At 39.5% G+C, this 16,368-nt stretch overlaps 1 long non-coding RNA gene across 1 annotated transcript in view; it reads right to left on the minus strand.

Annotated features, from left to right (window-relative positions):
* The window catches only part of LOC123735945 (uncharacterized), a 284,243-nt gene that overhangs the window by 7,231 nt on the left and 260,644 nt on the right, over nt 1-16,368 (minus strand). The window lies entirely within an intron of this gene.

Consider the following 16,368-nt stretch of genomic DNA (forward strand, 5'->3'; position numbering starts at 1 on the left):
TAGGAGTGTTTTACTGTCATTCACTATACTAACATTACACCAACCTGTCTCAGTAGTAGTAGACTGTCAGGAGTGTTTTACTGTCATTCACTATACTAACATTACATTTAATTTATCTACACACTTTACAATAATCCCTGGCAGGATTCTCACCTTGAAACTTCATTGCGATTTTTTTATGTTCTGTTGTGTATATTCTGATGGGTGAGGCCTGAGCTGGAATGTGAAGCTAACTGAAGCTGGCTAGCTTTAGAAAACCAGTATATCAAGCCTGTATCATAGTATACCCCTCAGGCTACGTTCAGGTTTCAGCAAGAGGCAGGTATCAACATGCCGAGTCGTAGGCAACAACCTGGGTTGTATTCATTAGTTTACTCCACAGCCAACAGTTTTAAGATGTTAAATAAAACATAAACCGTTTACTCTAAACGCTGTACAATGTGACCTAAACGGTTTCTCTTGCCGAAACGTTTTGCTACGGTGGGCACTAATGAATACACACAAACTGTTTTGAGGAAGTGTAAGTTGTTGTTAGTCTCTCGAACAATATTTATTAGTCTCTCTTTCACACAACATACCTTCCTGAGTGAAAAGCATTAACAGTTGATTAGAAAGAGAACATGTTTGTTTGTTGCTAGTTGTGTTTTAAGCCTGTTTTGAGAAGACAAGTCTATAGACCTATGATACAGTACACTCTTAGAATAAAGGGTTCCAAACGGGTCCTCCGGCCGTCCCCATAGGAGAACGCTTTTGGGTTCCAGGTAGAACCCTTCTGGCTTCCATGTAGAACCCTCGGTGGAAAGGGTTCTTCACGGAACCCAAAAGTGTTCTACCTAGTACCAAAAAAGGGTTCTACGAAGGGTTCTCCTATGGGGACAGCCAAAGAACCCTTTTAGATTGTAGATAGTGTAGGAGCAATCACCCTGGGGCACACAGATGGGCACAGAACGAATTCACCCCACGCATCTAATTTATATCAAAACATTTTAAGGAGAGTAGGACTATTATAACACTGTCCACCAAAAATATAATTAACTATATGAATACACACAACAATATCATCAACTATATGAATACACATAACAATACCATCAACTATATGAATACACATAACAATATCATCAACTATATTAATACACATAACAATATCATCAACTATATTAATACACACAACAATATCATCAACTATATTAATACACATAACAATATCATTAACTATATTAATACACATAACAATATCATCAACTATATTAATACACTCAACAATATCACCAACTATATTAATACACATAACAATACCATCAACTATATGAATACACACAACAATATCACCAACTATATGAATACACATAATAATACCATCAACTATATGAATACACACAACAATATCATCAACTATATGAATACACATAACAATATCATCAACTATATTAATACACACAACAATATCATCAACTATATTAATACACACAACAATATCATCAACTATATTAATACACATAACAATATCATCAACTATATTAATACACATAACAATATCAACTATATTAATACACATAACAATATCACCAACTATATTAATACACACAACAATATCACCAACTATATTAATACACATGACAATATCACCAACTATATTAATACACACAACAATATCATCAACTATATTAATACACATAACAATCGTCGTCTTACCTTTTATCTCTCAATAGAAACAGAGTCTGAATGATCATTCGGTCGTTGAAAGTTGCTTTCGTTTGCTCTGCTCATTTACATATCAGGTTCTACCTGTTCTCTCTCCGAGTCCCTCTCTCTTTACAGCTCTTACAATGTGCCTTGGCAAACATTCTACAACTGTCTGGAAGTCTATTGGAGGGATGGTTGTGTTCAGTTGTGTTGAGACCTGGTGACTGAGACGGCCGTGGCATATTGTGAAACATCAGCAAGTTCAGCAGTCTTCATCACTGAAGCTCCTGCCAATCGTGCCCCAACAATCACCAATCGTTAAGCTCTTCCCGAGCAGGGTCGGAGTCTCTCCTGGTTGCAGCTCCTCTTTCTCCCCAGGGGTAGCAGCTCCTCTCTCCCCAGGGGTAGCAGCTCCTCTCTCCCCAGGGGTAGCAGCTCCTCTCTCCCCAGGGGTAGCAGTTCCTTTCTCCCCAGGGGTAGCAGTTCCTCTCTCCCCAGGGGTAGCAGCTCCTCTCTCCCCAGGGGTAGCAGCTCCTCTCTCCCCAGGGGTAGCAGCTCCTCTCTCCCCAGGGGTAGCAGCTCCTCTCTCCCCAAGGGTAGCAGCTCCTCTCTCCCCAGGAGTAGCAGCTCCTCTCCCCAGGGGTGTGAGCTTCTCTCTCCCCAGGTGTAGCAGCTTCTCTCTCCCCTAGGATGTGAAGACATTGGTGGCTTAGCTCATAGCCAGTAGGGGGGTCCGGGACAGAATTTCAACAGCTAAAACCATGAATACAACACCAGTGTATTGCCAAAAATCACTCAAGAACTTCAAACATAGACTGACCTGTCTAATGAGGCAAACTGATTAAAGAATCCCACAGTACCTAATCTCTCTCTCTCTCTCTCTCTCTCTCTCTCTCTCTCTCTCTCTCTCTCTCTCTCTCTCTCTCTCTCTCTCACACACACACACACACACACACACACACACACACACACACACACACACAGACAGACTCACAAACAGTGCAGTAATTAGAACCCCTATAGCAGCTATAAGTAATACAGTCTACTGTACACTCCCATCCTCTGCCTCTCTCCATCACTTTCTCTGTGTCGTCTGTTGCTGTCTCTGTGTCTTGTCTGGTGTCTCTCTCCATCACCAGAATAATTGGTGAGGGTTAGGCCTACTACAATACAACATTCAAAACATGAAAACACAACTACATAACTAGCCTGTTCAACCTCTCTTTCGTATCGTCTGAGATCGCTAAAGATTGGAAAGCTGCCGCGGTCATCCCCCTCTTCAAAGTGGGTGACACTCTAGACCCAAACTGTTACAGACCTATATCTATCCTACCCTGCCTTTCTAAAGTCTTCGAAAGCCAAGTTAATAAACAGATCAACGGTCATCTCGAATCCCACCGTACCTTCTCCGCTATGCAATCTGGTTTCAGAGCTGGTCATAGGTGCACCTCAGCCACGCTCAAGGTCCTTAACGATATCATAACCGCCATTGATAAAAGGCAATACTGTGCAGCCGTCTTCATCGACCTGGCCAAGGCTTTCGACTCTGTCAATCACCACATTCTTATCAGCAAACTCAACAGCCTTGGTTTCTCAAATGACTGCCGCACCTGGTTCACCAACTACCTCTCTGATAGAGTTCAGTGTGTGAAATCGGAGGGCCTGTTGTCCGGACCTCTGGCAGTCTCTATGGGGATGCCACAGGGTTCAATTCTCGGGCCAAATCTTTTCTCTATATACATCAATGATGTCACTCTTGCTGCTGGTGAGTCTCTGATCCACCTCTACGCAGACGACACCATTCTGTATACTTCTGGCCCTTCTTTGGACACTGTGTTAACAACCCTCCAGACGAGCTTCAATGCCATACAACTCTCCTTCTGAGGCCTCCAACTGCTCTTAAATGCAAGTAAAACTAAATGCATGCTCTTCAACCGATCGCTGCCCGCACCTGCCCGCCCATCAAGCATCACTACTCTGGACGGTTCTGACTTAGAATATTTTGACAACTACAAATACCTAGGTGTCTGGTTAGACTGTAAACTCTCCTTCCAGACTCACATTAAGCATCTCCAATCCAAAATTAAATCTAGAATCGGCGTCCTATTTCACAACAAAGCCTCCTTCACTCATGCTGCCAAAACATACCCTTGTAAAACTGACTATCCTACCGATCCTTGACTTCGGTGATGTCATTTACAAAATAGCCTCCAACACTCTACTCAGCAAATTGGATGTAGTCTATCACAGTGCCATCCGTTTTGTCACCAAAGCCCGATATACTACCCATCACTGCGACCTGTATGCTCTCGTTGGCTGGCCCTCGCTTCATATTCGTCTCCAAACCCACTGGCTCCAGGTCATCTATAAGCCTTTGCTAGGTAAAGCCACCCCTTATCTCAGCTCACTGGTCACAATACCAGCTGCCTCTAATTGGAGGTCATTGAAAAAACACAACATAGATAGAAAAACCTAGAATAAACATAGAAATAGAAAATATAGAACATACATCAAAACCCTGAAACACACAAAACAAACACCCCCCTGCCACGCCCTGACCAAACTACAATAACAAATAACCCCTTTTACTGGTCAGGACATGACATTTATCCCATGTGTAACTCTGTGTTGTTTCTGTCAAACTGCTTTGCTTTATCTTGGCCAGGTCGCAGTTATAAATGAGAACTTGTTCTCAACTGGCCTACCTGGTTAAATAAAGGTACATCAAATAAGAAATAACACAGAACTCTCAACTAGTTTCATCAAACAGAAAAACAACAAGAAAGCTGGATAATCACATTCAGATTTCTAGATGCTGCACTTTTCTTTTGTGTTTTAGGGGTCATAGGTCAGATCAGTGGTCATGGTTGATATGCATGGACTAAAAAACAAACTTGAAACCATTTTTCTCAGATTCACTGTTTGTGTAGACTGCTCCTTGTCTTTTCTAGGGCAGTAGTTCAGGTGGCTGTTTGTGTAGACTGCTCCTTGTCTTTTCTAGGGCAGTAGTTCAGGTGGCTGTGTGTGTAGACTGCTCCTTGTCTTTTCTAGGGCAGTAGTTCAGGTGGCTGTGTGTGTAGACTGCTCCTTGTCTTTTCTAGGGCAGTAGTTCAGGTGGCTGTGTGTGTAGACTGCTCCTTGTCTTTGTAGGGCAGTAGTTCAGGTGGCTGTTAGTGTAGATGCTGTTTGTCTTTGTAGGGCAGTAGTTCAGGTGGCTGTTTGTGTAGATGCTGTTTGTCTTTGTAGGGCAGTAGTTCAGGTGGCTGTTTGTGTAGACTGCTCCTTGTCTTTGTAGGGCAGTAGTTCAGGTGGCTGTGTGTGTGTAGACTGCTCCTTGTCTTTTCTAGGGCAGTAGTTCAGGTGGCTGTTTGTGTAGACTGCTCCTTGTCTTTGTAGGGCAGTAGTTCAGGTGGCTGTGTGTGTGTAGACTGCTCCTTGTCTTTTCTAGGGCAGTAGTTCAGGTGGCTGCCCTTGCTCTTAGTCTGCCTCCTGTCTCTCCTATCATCATAGACAGTTGTGGAAAAAGTACCCAATTGTCATACCTGAGTAAAAGTCTAAAAATATTTGGTTCTAAATATACTTAAGTATGAAAAGTAAAATTAAAAGTATAAATCATTTCAAATTCCTTCTATTAAGCAAAGCAGGCATCACCATTATCTTGTTTTTAAAATGTATGGATAGGGGGCACATACCAAAACGAAGACGTCATTTACAAAAGATGCATTTGTGTTTCCTGACTCCGCCAGATCAGAGGCAGTAGAGATGACCATGTGTTGTCTTGATAAGTGAATTAGACCATTTTCCTGTCCTGTCTAAGCTTTCAAAATGTAACGAGAACTTTTGGGTGTCAGGTAAAATGTATAGATTAAAAAGTACATTCTTTTCTTTGGGAATGTTGTGATGTAAAATTATCAAAATTTTTTACTGAAGTACTTTACACCACTGGCCATGGGTACACCTTCCTGAAAACAATGACTCCATACTTTGCTGAAACCTGTTCTGCCAGTTCATGTCCTTAAAGACTAGAATGTTCCATTGTGGTTACCCAAAAAGATAACAAGATAGTTCACACATTCATCATCCAGGGTTACTTTCAAACAGATATGTTACATTTCTGGTTTGTCCATAACTTGTTTCCTGCTTGTAGCAGGTCGTGTTTACAGGAATCCTTTTCTCTAACTAGAAATCATGTGATTTCATGAGAATATTTTTCTGCAGTGAGAGTGTAATGCAAGTCAAGCTGTCCTTGGATGTATGTCAACAAGATTTATAACCAGCATTGTTAAATTAACTGTTGTAATTTAAAAAAAAATGTTAGCTTGCTTTAAAAATGTTTTATTGTCACAGACAGCGGATAGATGCAGTGAAATGTGTTGTTTTACAGGGTCAGCCATAGTAGTATGATAGATGCAGAGAAATGTGTTGTTTTACAGGGTCAGCCATAGTAGTATGATAGGTGCAGTGAAATGTGTTGTTTTACAGGGTCAGCCATAGTAGTACGATAGGTGCAGTGAAATGTGTTGTTTTACAGGGTCAGCCATAGTAGTACGATAGATGCAGTGAAATGTGTTGTTTTACAGGGTCAGCCATAGTAGTATGATAGATGCAGTGAAATGTGTTGTTTTACAGGGTCAGCCATAGTAGTATGATAGATGCAGTGAAATGTGTTGTTTTACAGGGTCAGCCATAGTAGTACGATAGATGCAGTGAAATGTGTTGTTTTACAGGGTCAGCCATAGTAGTATGATAGATGCAGTGAAATGTGTTGTTTTACAGGGTCAGACAGTAGTATGGTGACCCTGGTTTGTTATCCCTTTCCCTTAGTCTGCCTCCTGTCTCTCCTATCACCATGGTTGCACCTTCCTGAAAACAATGACTCCATACTTTGCTTAAACCTGTTCTGCCAGTTCATGTCCTTAAAGACTAGAATGTTCCATTGTGGTTACCCAAAAAGATGACAAGATAGTTCACACATTCATCATCCAGGGTTATTATCTAACACATATATGTACAATTTATGGTTCAATAACATGAGAATATTTTTCTGCAGTGAGAATGTAATGCAAGTCAAGGTGTCCTTGGAGGAATGTCATCAAGATCTGTTACCAGCATTGTTAAATGAATTGTTGTAATTGAGAAAAAAATACATAAAATGTTTTATTGTCACAAACACCATATTGGTGCAGTGAAATGTGTTGTTTTACAGGGTCAGCCATAGTAGTACGGTTCCCTTGGAGCAAATTAGGGTTAAGTGCCTTGCTTAACGGCACATAGACAGATTTACACCTTGACAGCTCAGGTATTCAAACCAGTGACCTTTCAGTTACATTCCCAACACTCTAACCACTAGGCAACATGACCAGTTTTATCATTGGAATGTGATACAAAATGAGGAAACGGTGTGATTTAGGACCATGTGGACACCTCCTAGTGGTGAGATTGTTAGGAGTGTTTATCAGACCATGTGGACACCTCCTAGTGGTCTGGTTGTTAGGAGTGTTTATCAGACCATGTGGACACCTCCTAGTGGTGGGGTTGTTAGGAGTGTTTATCAGACCATGTGGACACCTCCTAGTGGTCTGGTTGTTAGGAGTGTTTATCAGACCATGTGGACACCTCCTAGTGGTGGGGTTGTTAGGAGTGTTTATCAGACCATGTGGACACCTCCTAGTGGTGGGGTTGTTAGGAGTGTTTATCAGACCATGTGGACACCTCCTAGTGGTGGGGTTGTTAGGAGTGTTTATCAGACCATGTGGACACCTCCTAGTGGTGGGGTTGTTAGGAGTGTTTATCAGACCATGTGGACACCTCCTAGTGGTGGGGTTGTTAGGAGTGTTTATCAGACCATGTGGACACTGCTGCATCAGTTGATACAGGTGATAATGTAGATAGACAAACCCCATGATTCAGCCTATGTATTTATAGTCACTATGCTGCATCAGTTCATACAGGTGATAATATAGATAGACAAACCCCATGATTCAGCCTATGTATTTATAGTCACTATGCTGCATCAGTTCATACAGGTGATAATGTAGATAGACAAACCCCATGATTCAGCCTATGTATTTATAGCCACTATGCTGCATCAGTTCATACAGGTGATAATATAGATAGACAAACCCCATGCTTCAGCCTATGTATTTATAGCCACTATGCTGCATCAGTTGGGTTGCAGGTGATAATGTTTATTGCTTATAGCTGATAATATACCATCCATACAGGTTTTTGGTCCAATGTGTTAAAATAATTTAACATTTTTAACAAAATCTTATTGGGGTCATTTCTGGAGGTGGAAGTTATTTTAGATGGTGTCAGCATAATTTTATTTTGATACATTTTGGAGGAGAATGTACTTTTATTTGGTCACCAGAACTGAGTTTCTCAGAACAGAGCTTCTCAAAAAGTATGCCCAGGAGGAAGGGGACTGGAACTGGTAAAATGCACAGTTTAATACATTTACAGAGTGATCCTCTATCACAGTTTAATACATTTACAGAGTGATCCTCTATCACAGTTTAATACATTTACAGAGTGATCCTCTATCACAGTTTAATACATTTACAGAGTGATCCTCTATCCCAGTTTAATACATTTACAAAGTGATCCTCTATCACAGTTTAATACATTTACAGAGTGATCCTCTATCCCAGTTTAATACATTTACATAGTGATCCTCTATCACAGTTTAATACATTTACAGAGTGAGCCTCTATTCCAGTTTAATACATTTACAGAGTGATCCTCTATCACAGTTTAATACATTTACAGAGTGATCCTCTATCACAGTTTAATACATTTACAGAGTGATCCTCTATCACAGTTTAATACATTTACAAAGTGATCCTCTATCACAGTTTAATACATTTACAGAGTGATCCTCTATCACAGTTTAATACATTTACAGAGTGATCCTCTATCACAGTTTAATACATTTACAGAGTGATCCTCTATCCCAGTTTAATACATTTACAAAGTGATCCTCTATCACAGTTTAATACATTTACAAAGTGAACCTCTATCACAGTTTAATACATTTACAGAGTGATCCTCTATCACAGTTTAATACATTTACAAAGTGAACCTCTATAACAGTTTAATACATGTACAGAGTGATCCTCTATCACAGTTTAATACATTTACAGAGTGATCCTCTATCACAGTTTAATACATTTACAAAGTGATCCTCTATCCCAGTTTAATACATTTACAGAGTGATCCTCTATCACAGGTTAATACATTTACATAGTGATCCTCTATCCCAGTTTAATACATTTACAGAGTGATCCTCTATCACAGTTTAATACATTTACAGAGTGATCCTCTATCACAGTTTAATACATTTACAGAGTGATCCTCTATCACAGTTTAATACATTTACAGAGTGATCCTCTATCACAGTTTAATACATTTACATAGTGATCCTCTATCACAGTTTAATACATTTACAGAGTGATCCTCTATCACAGTTTAATACATTTACAAAGTGGCGGCTGCAGGCCATGGAAACCCATTCCATGAATCTCCCAATGAACAGTGTTTGTGCTGACGTTGCTTCCAGAGGCAGTTTGGAACTCGGTAGTGAGTGTTGCAACCGAGGACAGATGATTTTTACGTGCTATCCGTTTCAGCACTCTGTGGTCCCATTCTGTGAGCTTGTGTGGCCTACCACTTCGTGGCTGAGCCGTTGTTGCTCCAAGACATTTCTATTTCACAATAACAGCACTTACAGTTGACCGGGGCAGCTCTAGCAGGGCAGAAATGTGATGAACTGACTTGTTGGAAAGGTGGCATCCTATGACGGTGCCACGTTGAATGTCACTGAGCTCTTCAGTAAGGCCTTTCTACTGCCAATGTTTTCCTATGGAGATCGCTTGGCCATGTGCTCGATTTAATACACCTGTCAGCAACGGGTGTGGCTGAAATAGCCGAATCCACTAATTTGAAGGGGTGTCCATATATAGTGTATATATATATATATATATATATATATAGTGTATTTAATTTTGAGTTTGCCTCCCAATATTACACTTTATATACATCACAGAAGACTGAAATATAACAAAACCATTTGACACAGAAACACCATATTTTCGCAGTTTAAACCAATATAATGTTTATTAATGATGAAATGATGAAACATATTAATAAGGTTCCACCCATGAGGCCACTAGAGGGAAATTTGGTCATTTGACTCACTTCCATCGCATTATTAATTGGGGTGTGTTTGTGTGTGGATGTGTGTGTGCGTGCGTAGCTATCCGACACATGTGCTTGCATGTGTGTTTTTTGTGCACGTGTCTGCATGCGTTATCTATGTAGGCTACATCATATACATGTATAACCTTACAGAACTGTTGTTATTCAATGTGTTTCTGTGGGCTAATAGCAGTAAGGCCAAATTCAATGTCTAATCAAATATCTGTTTTCATTACTTACAGGGGTCCTAAAAGTCCAAATGAAATATCTAAATGATACTTGGTATGACCATCTTAAAACAATTCCCTATGTCAGCTTAGTAGAAACCCATCCCTGGGCCCTTAGACCTTTTTAAAGGCAATGTTCCTGTGTCAGCAGTGATGGAATTTATGGTAAACGCTGCAGATGTCGGTTGAATCGGAAATTACCTTTAAATGTCAAGTGTTCTCCAACGCAGCCTCCATTTGAATCCTGGCCTAAGTATACGACTTGGTTCCTGTTTTCCTCTGAGGAATGTGCACAAACATTCCATACAGGGCTAATGGCCAACAGAACATTAGACCATTCTTAAAGGGTCTCCAAAAAAACCTCATATGCTATGACATCAAAGCGTTTCCAATGGCTGCCACTGTACAAGGTACATGTCCACCTGTTGAAGTAAAGCCCTTCAGTGTGATGATAAAGCCATGTCTGCTGGTACTTGTACACCCTAGTGTCCTTATAATGTCCTTAGTGGAACCCTGTCCGTGTCCCACTATCTCAATAAGGTCTGCACAATAAATTGTCAATGATCTCAACAGCTGAGACAGAGCCATTGCGCTTACACTATATCCCAAGGAAATCTGAGTGAGAAAGGCTTTGTCCTTCTTTTCTAACAAGAACCACACGCATTATCTATTAACATAACCTTACCTTTTTTACTTTCTGTTTTTTATTAGAGTTTTTTTGTATCAAGTTGTGCCCTAAAACTCTACTTTCTGAAGAGCGTCCTCATCGTGGCTGGTCTGGTGCAGCTGGTCAGTCAGACAGACATGCCTTAAAGGGTCTTCTAACGCCTCTGCCATGTCTGCTGGTGACTACACTTCCATGTCCTTACAGTGTCTTCACAGGAATCCTGTCCCACGGTCTTGTCTTGTCCTTATATAACAGGAATCCTGTCCCACGGTCTTGTCTTGTCCTTATATAATAGGAATCCTGTCCCACGGTCTTGTCTTGTCCTTATATAACAGGAATCCTGTCCCACGGTCTTGTCTTGTAGAAAACATAGAAAACACAAAACAGCCCCTGTCACGCCCTGACCACTCTACTATAGAAAATGACAACTTACTAGGGTCAGGACGTGACAATCCAACTATAATTGAGTTGAGCTCGAAGCCAAGTAGCAGAATTGACCTTCTCCTCGATAGCTACAGTAATTACAAACAGACTGCATCAGTATGGAAGTTGATAAACCATTTTGTCGCAAATCAACATTTATAAATAGATACAAATGCTGTAAGAATGACATAATAAAGGTGCTGTAAGAATGACATAATAAAGGTGATTTAATAATGACATAATAAAGGTGCTGTAAGAATGACATAATAAAGGTGATTTAATAATGACATAATTAAGGTGATTTAATAATGACATAATAAAGGTGATTTAATTATTATATAATAAAGGTGATTTAATAATGACATAATAAAGGTGATTTAATAATGACATAATAAAGGTGATTTAATAATGACATAAAGGGGATTTAATAATTATATAATAAAGGTGATTTAATAATGACATAATAAAGGTGATCTAATAATGACATAATTAAAGGTGATTTAATAATGACATAATAAAGGTGATTTAATAATGACATATTAAAGGTGATTTAATAATGACATAATAAAGGTGATTTAATAATGACATAATAAAGGTGATTTAATAATGATATAATTAAGGTGATTTAATAATGATATAATAAAGGTGATTTAATAATGACATAATAAAGGTGATTTAATAATGACATAATAAAGGTGATTTAATAATGACATAATTAAGGTGATCTAATAATTACATAATTAAGGTGCTGTACGAATGACATAATAAAGGTGATTTAATAATGACATAAAGGGGATTTAAGCGTTTACAAAGTGAACCTATATGACTATCACAGTTTAATACATTTACAGAGTGATCCTCTATCACAGTTTAATACATTTACAGAGTGATCCTCTATCCCAGTTTAATACATTTACAGAGTGATCCTCTATCCCAGGTTAATACATTTACAGAGTGATCCTCTATCACAGTTTAATACATTTACAGAGTGATTCTCTATCACAGTTTAATACATTTACAGAGTGATCCTCTATCACAGTTTAATACATTTACAGAGTGATCCTCTATCACAGTTTAATACATTTACAGGTCTTTCTTGGGGTCAGGTATTAATGTAGTCAGAGCTTGAGTCAAACTGGGAGGGAGAGAATTATTTACAATGCTTTCAGAAAAGACCTCCAACAGAAAAGATACCAACTGTTGAGAAACAGTTGTGTTAAACTCAGCAGATACACCATCAGTCCCAGGAGACCTCCAACAGAAACAGTTGTGTTAAACTCAGCAGATACACCATCAGTCCCAGGAGACCTCCAACAGAAACAGTTGTGTTAAACTCAGCAGATACACCATCAGTCCCAGGAGACCTCCAACAGAAACAGTTGTGTTAAACTCAGCAGATACACCATCAGTCCCAGGAGACGTATTATGTTTAAGTTGTTCAATAGAATAAATGATGTGTTCAACTATAGTAGGGTCTTCACACTGTTCCCTGTCAGCCTCACCAACTGATTTCACATCCCCCAGACAATCAAAACAAAGAGTTGAGGACACCTCACAATACTGTAGAAGTTGAACTAAAGATGGAGATTATTAATATGGGATCATCTGTGATGAGACCAGTCATATTTCATTGCTGAATTGTATTATTTTTAGAGTGGTATTTTTCTAACCTGAAAAGAAAAACTGGTTTAATTTTGTCCACCCTCCTCTAGCCATTTCTACCTACATGTGACAAAGGTTCCGTCTGCTTTCAGTCTATAAATATCATCCAACTGGTGTTGTAGATCAAACAGAACAGATTTATCCTCCTCTGAAACACTTTCAACAGGCTTTTGAACAAGACAGGTGATCTTTGTAATAACACTTTCTACTTCAGCTCTCCTGGTCTTGGCAACAATACTCCCATGTTTACTTGCATATTTTCCAACCTCATATTTAAAAAGCTCCCAGTTATTACTGTATGAATTGTTATTTATAGCTTTGTTCCAGAAGTGTGTAATTACATTGTTTATCTCCATCTGGACCAACTCATGTTTTAATAGAGCTATTCATCTTCCAATGGGATTCTCTGCCAGGGCCATTATCAGAGATAAACAGTGTAATGTCAATATAAACAGCTCTATGATCAGTAAGGGCCATTATCAGAGATAAACAGTGTAATGTCAATACAAACAGCTCTATGATCAGTAAGGGCCATTATCAGAGATAAACAGTGTAATGTCAATACAAACAGCTCTATGATCAGTAAGGGCCATTATCAGAGATAAACAGTGTAATGTCAATATAAACAGCTCTATGGTCAGTAAGGGGAGTAGCCAGGATGTTAACAGAAATAGCCTGTTTATCAAAACATTTAGACACCAACCAAAGATCTGTGGTGATTGTCTGGACCGGGTCTAGTTACTCCAAGTGGAAGACTAGTCATTAGGAAACTTTACTCTCCAAACATTAACCTCTATGGGACCGGCGGGACGAATTCGTCCCACCTACGTAACAGCCACTGCCAGCCTGTGGCGCGATTTTCAAAATCTTCAAAATCCTATTACTTCAATTTCTCAAACATATGACTATTTTACAGCCATTTAAAGATAAGACTCTCGTTAATCTAACCACACTGTCCGATTTCAAAAAGGCTTTACAACGAAAGCAAAACATTAGATTATGTCAGCAGAGTACCAAGCCAGAAATAATCAGACACCCATTTTTCAAGCCAGCATATAATGTCACCAAAACCCAGAAGACAGCTAAATGCAGCACTCACCTTTGATGATCTTCATCAGATGACAACCCTAGGACATTATGTTATACAATACATGCATGTTTTGTTCAATCAAGTTCATATTTATATCAAAAACCAGCTTTTTACATTAGCATGTGACGTTCAGAACTAGCATACCCCCCGCAAACTTACGGGGAATTCGCTAACATTTTACTAAATTACTCACGATAAACGTTCACAAAAAGCATAACAATTATTTTAAGAATTATAGATACAGACCTCCTCTATGCACTCGATATGTCCGATTTTAAAATAGCTTTTTGGTGAAAGCACATTTTGCAATATTCTAAGTACATAGCCCAGGCATCACGGGCTCGCTATTTAGACACCCGGCAAGTTTAGCACTCACCATAATCATATTTACTATTATAAAAATGTCATTACCTTTTGTTGTCTTCGTCAGAATGCACACCCAGGACGTCTACTTCAATAACAAATGTTGGTTTGGTCCAAAATAATCCATCGTTATATCCGAATAGCGGCGTTTTGTTCGTGCGTTCCAGACACTATCCGAAATAGTAAAGAAGTGTCGCGCGCTTGGCGCAATTCCTGACAATAAAATTCAAAGTATTCCATTGCCGTACGTCGAAGCATGTCAACCGCTGTTTAAAATCAATTTTTACGTCATTTTTCTCGTAGAAAAGCGATAATATTCCGACAGGGAATCTCCTTTTCGGCAAACAGAGGAAAAAATCCCAAAGGCGGGGGCGGTCGGGGTCACGCGCATAAGCTAGTGTCTCTTGATGGGCCACTTGAGAAAGGCGATAATGTGTTTCAGCCTGGGGCTGGAATGACGACATTCTCTTTTTTCCCGGGCTCTGAGAGCCTATGGAAGACGTGGGAAGTGTCACGTTAGAGCAGAGATCCTTAGTAAATGATAGAGATGGCAAAGAAGTTCCAGAAATGGTCAGACAGGCCACTTCCTGTAAAGGAATCTCTCAGGTTTTGACCTGCCATTTGAGTTCTGTTATACTCACAGACACCATTCAAACAGTTTTAGAAAATTTAGGGTGTTTTCTATCCATATGTAATAAGTATATGCATATTCTAGTTACTGAGTAGGAGTGGTAACCAGATTAAATCGGGTATGTTTTTTATCCAGCCGTGTCAATGCTGCCCCCTAGCCCTAACAGGTTAATAATATCAAACCTTTACATAAACTGTCAATTAAACGATTCAGAGAAATAAATAAATCCCCACCTACTATAAGTAAAGCATGAGGGAACTTGGTTAGCCAATGGAGAATAGGCTTTTCCAAAGAATCAAGTCACTGATCCTTTTCAAGTTTGGAATTGAACCAATAAATGTTGGTAATAATGATGATGATGTCACAGTTGATAACAAGACAAAGAAAGTGACCAATAGGGTCCCAGTCTGAGTGCAAAATACTTCCATTGAAATGATTCATTAGAGTGGTAACTCCAGCAGAGAGTTCAGAACCATGAGAGAGACAGAAACCATTGAACTGATTCATTAGAGTGGTGACTCCATCAGAGAGTTCAGAACCATGAGAGAGACAGAAACCATTGAACTGATTCATTAGAGTGGTAACAACAGCAGAGAGTTCAGAACCATGAGAGAGACAGAAACCATTGAACTGATTCATTAGAGTGGTGACTCCATCAGAGAGTTCAGAACCATGAGAGAGACAGAAACCATTGAACTGATTCATTAGAGTGGTAACTCCATCAGAGAGTTCAGAACCATGAGAGAGACAGAAACCATTGAACTGATTCATTAGAGTGGTGACTCCATCAGAGAGTTCAGAACCATGAGAGACAGAAACCATTGAACTGATTCATTAGAGTGGTAACTCCAGCAGAGAGTTCAGAACCATGAGAGACAGAAACCATTGAACTGATTCATTAGAGTGGTAACTCCAGCAGAGAGTTCAGAACCATGAGAGAGACAGAAACCATTGAACTGATTCATTAGAGTGGTGACTCCATCAGAGAGTTCAGAACCATGAGAGAGACAGAAACCATTGAACTGATTCATTAGAGTGGTAACTCCAGCAGAGAGTACAGAACCATGAGAGAGACAGAAACCATTGAACTGATTCATTAGAGTGGTAACTCCATCAGAGAGTTCAGAACCATGAGAGAGACAGAAACCATTGAACTGATTCATTAGAGTGGTAACTCCAGCAGAGAGTTCAGAACCATGAGAGAGACAGAAACCATTGAACTGATTCATTAGAGTGGTAACTCCAGCAGAGAGTTCAGAACCATGAGAGAGACAGAAACCATTGAACTGATTCATTAGAGTGGTAACTCCAGCAGAGAGTTCAGAACCATGAGAGACAGAAACCATTGAAATGATTCATTAGAGTGGTAACTCCATCAGAGAGTTCAGAACCATGAGAGAGACAGAAACCATTGAACTGA

The sequence above is a fragment of the Salmo salar genome, unplaced genomic scaffold (assembly GCF_965601325.2).
Source record: "Salmo salar unplaced genomic scaffold, fSalSal1 ptg000005l, whole genome shotgun sequence".
NCBI classification, from domain to species: domain Eukaryota; kingdom Metazoa; phylum Chordata; class Actinopteri; order Salmoniformes; family Salmonidae; genus Salmo; species Salmo salar.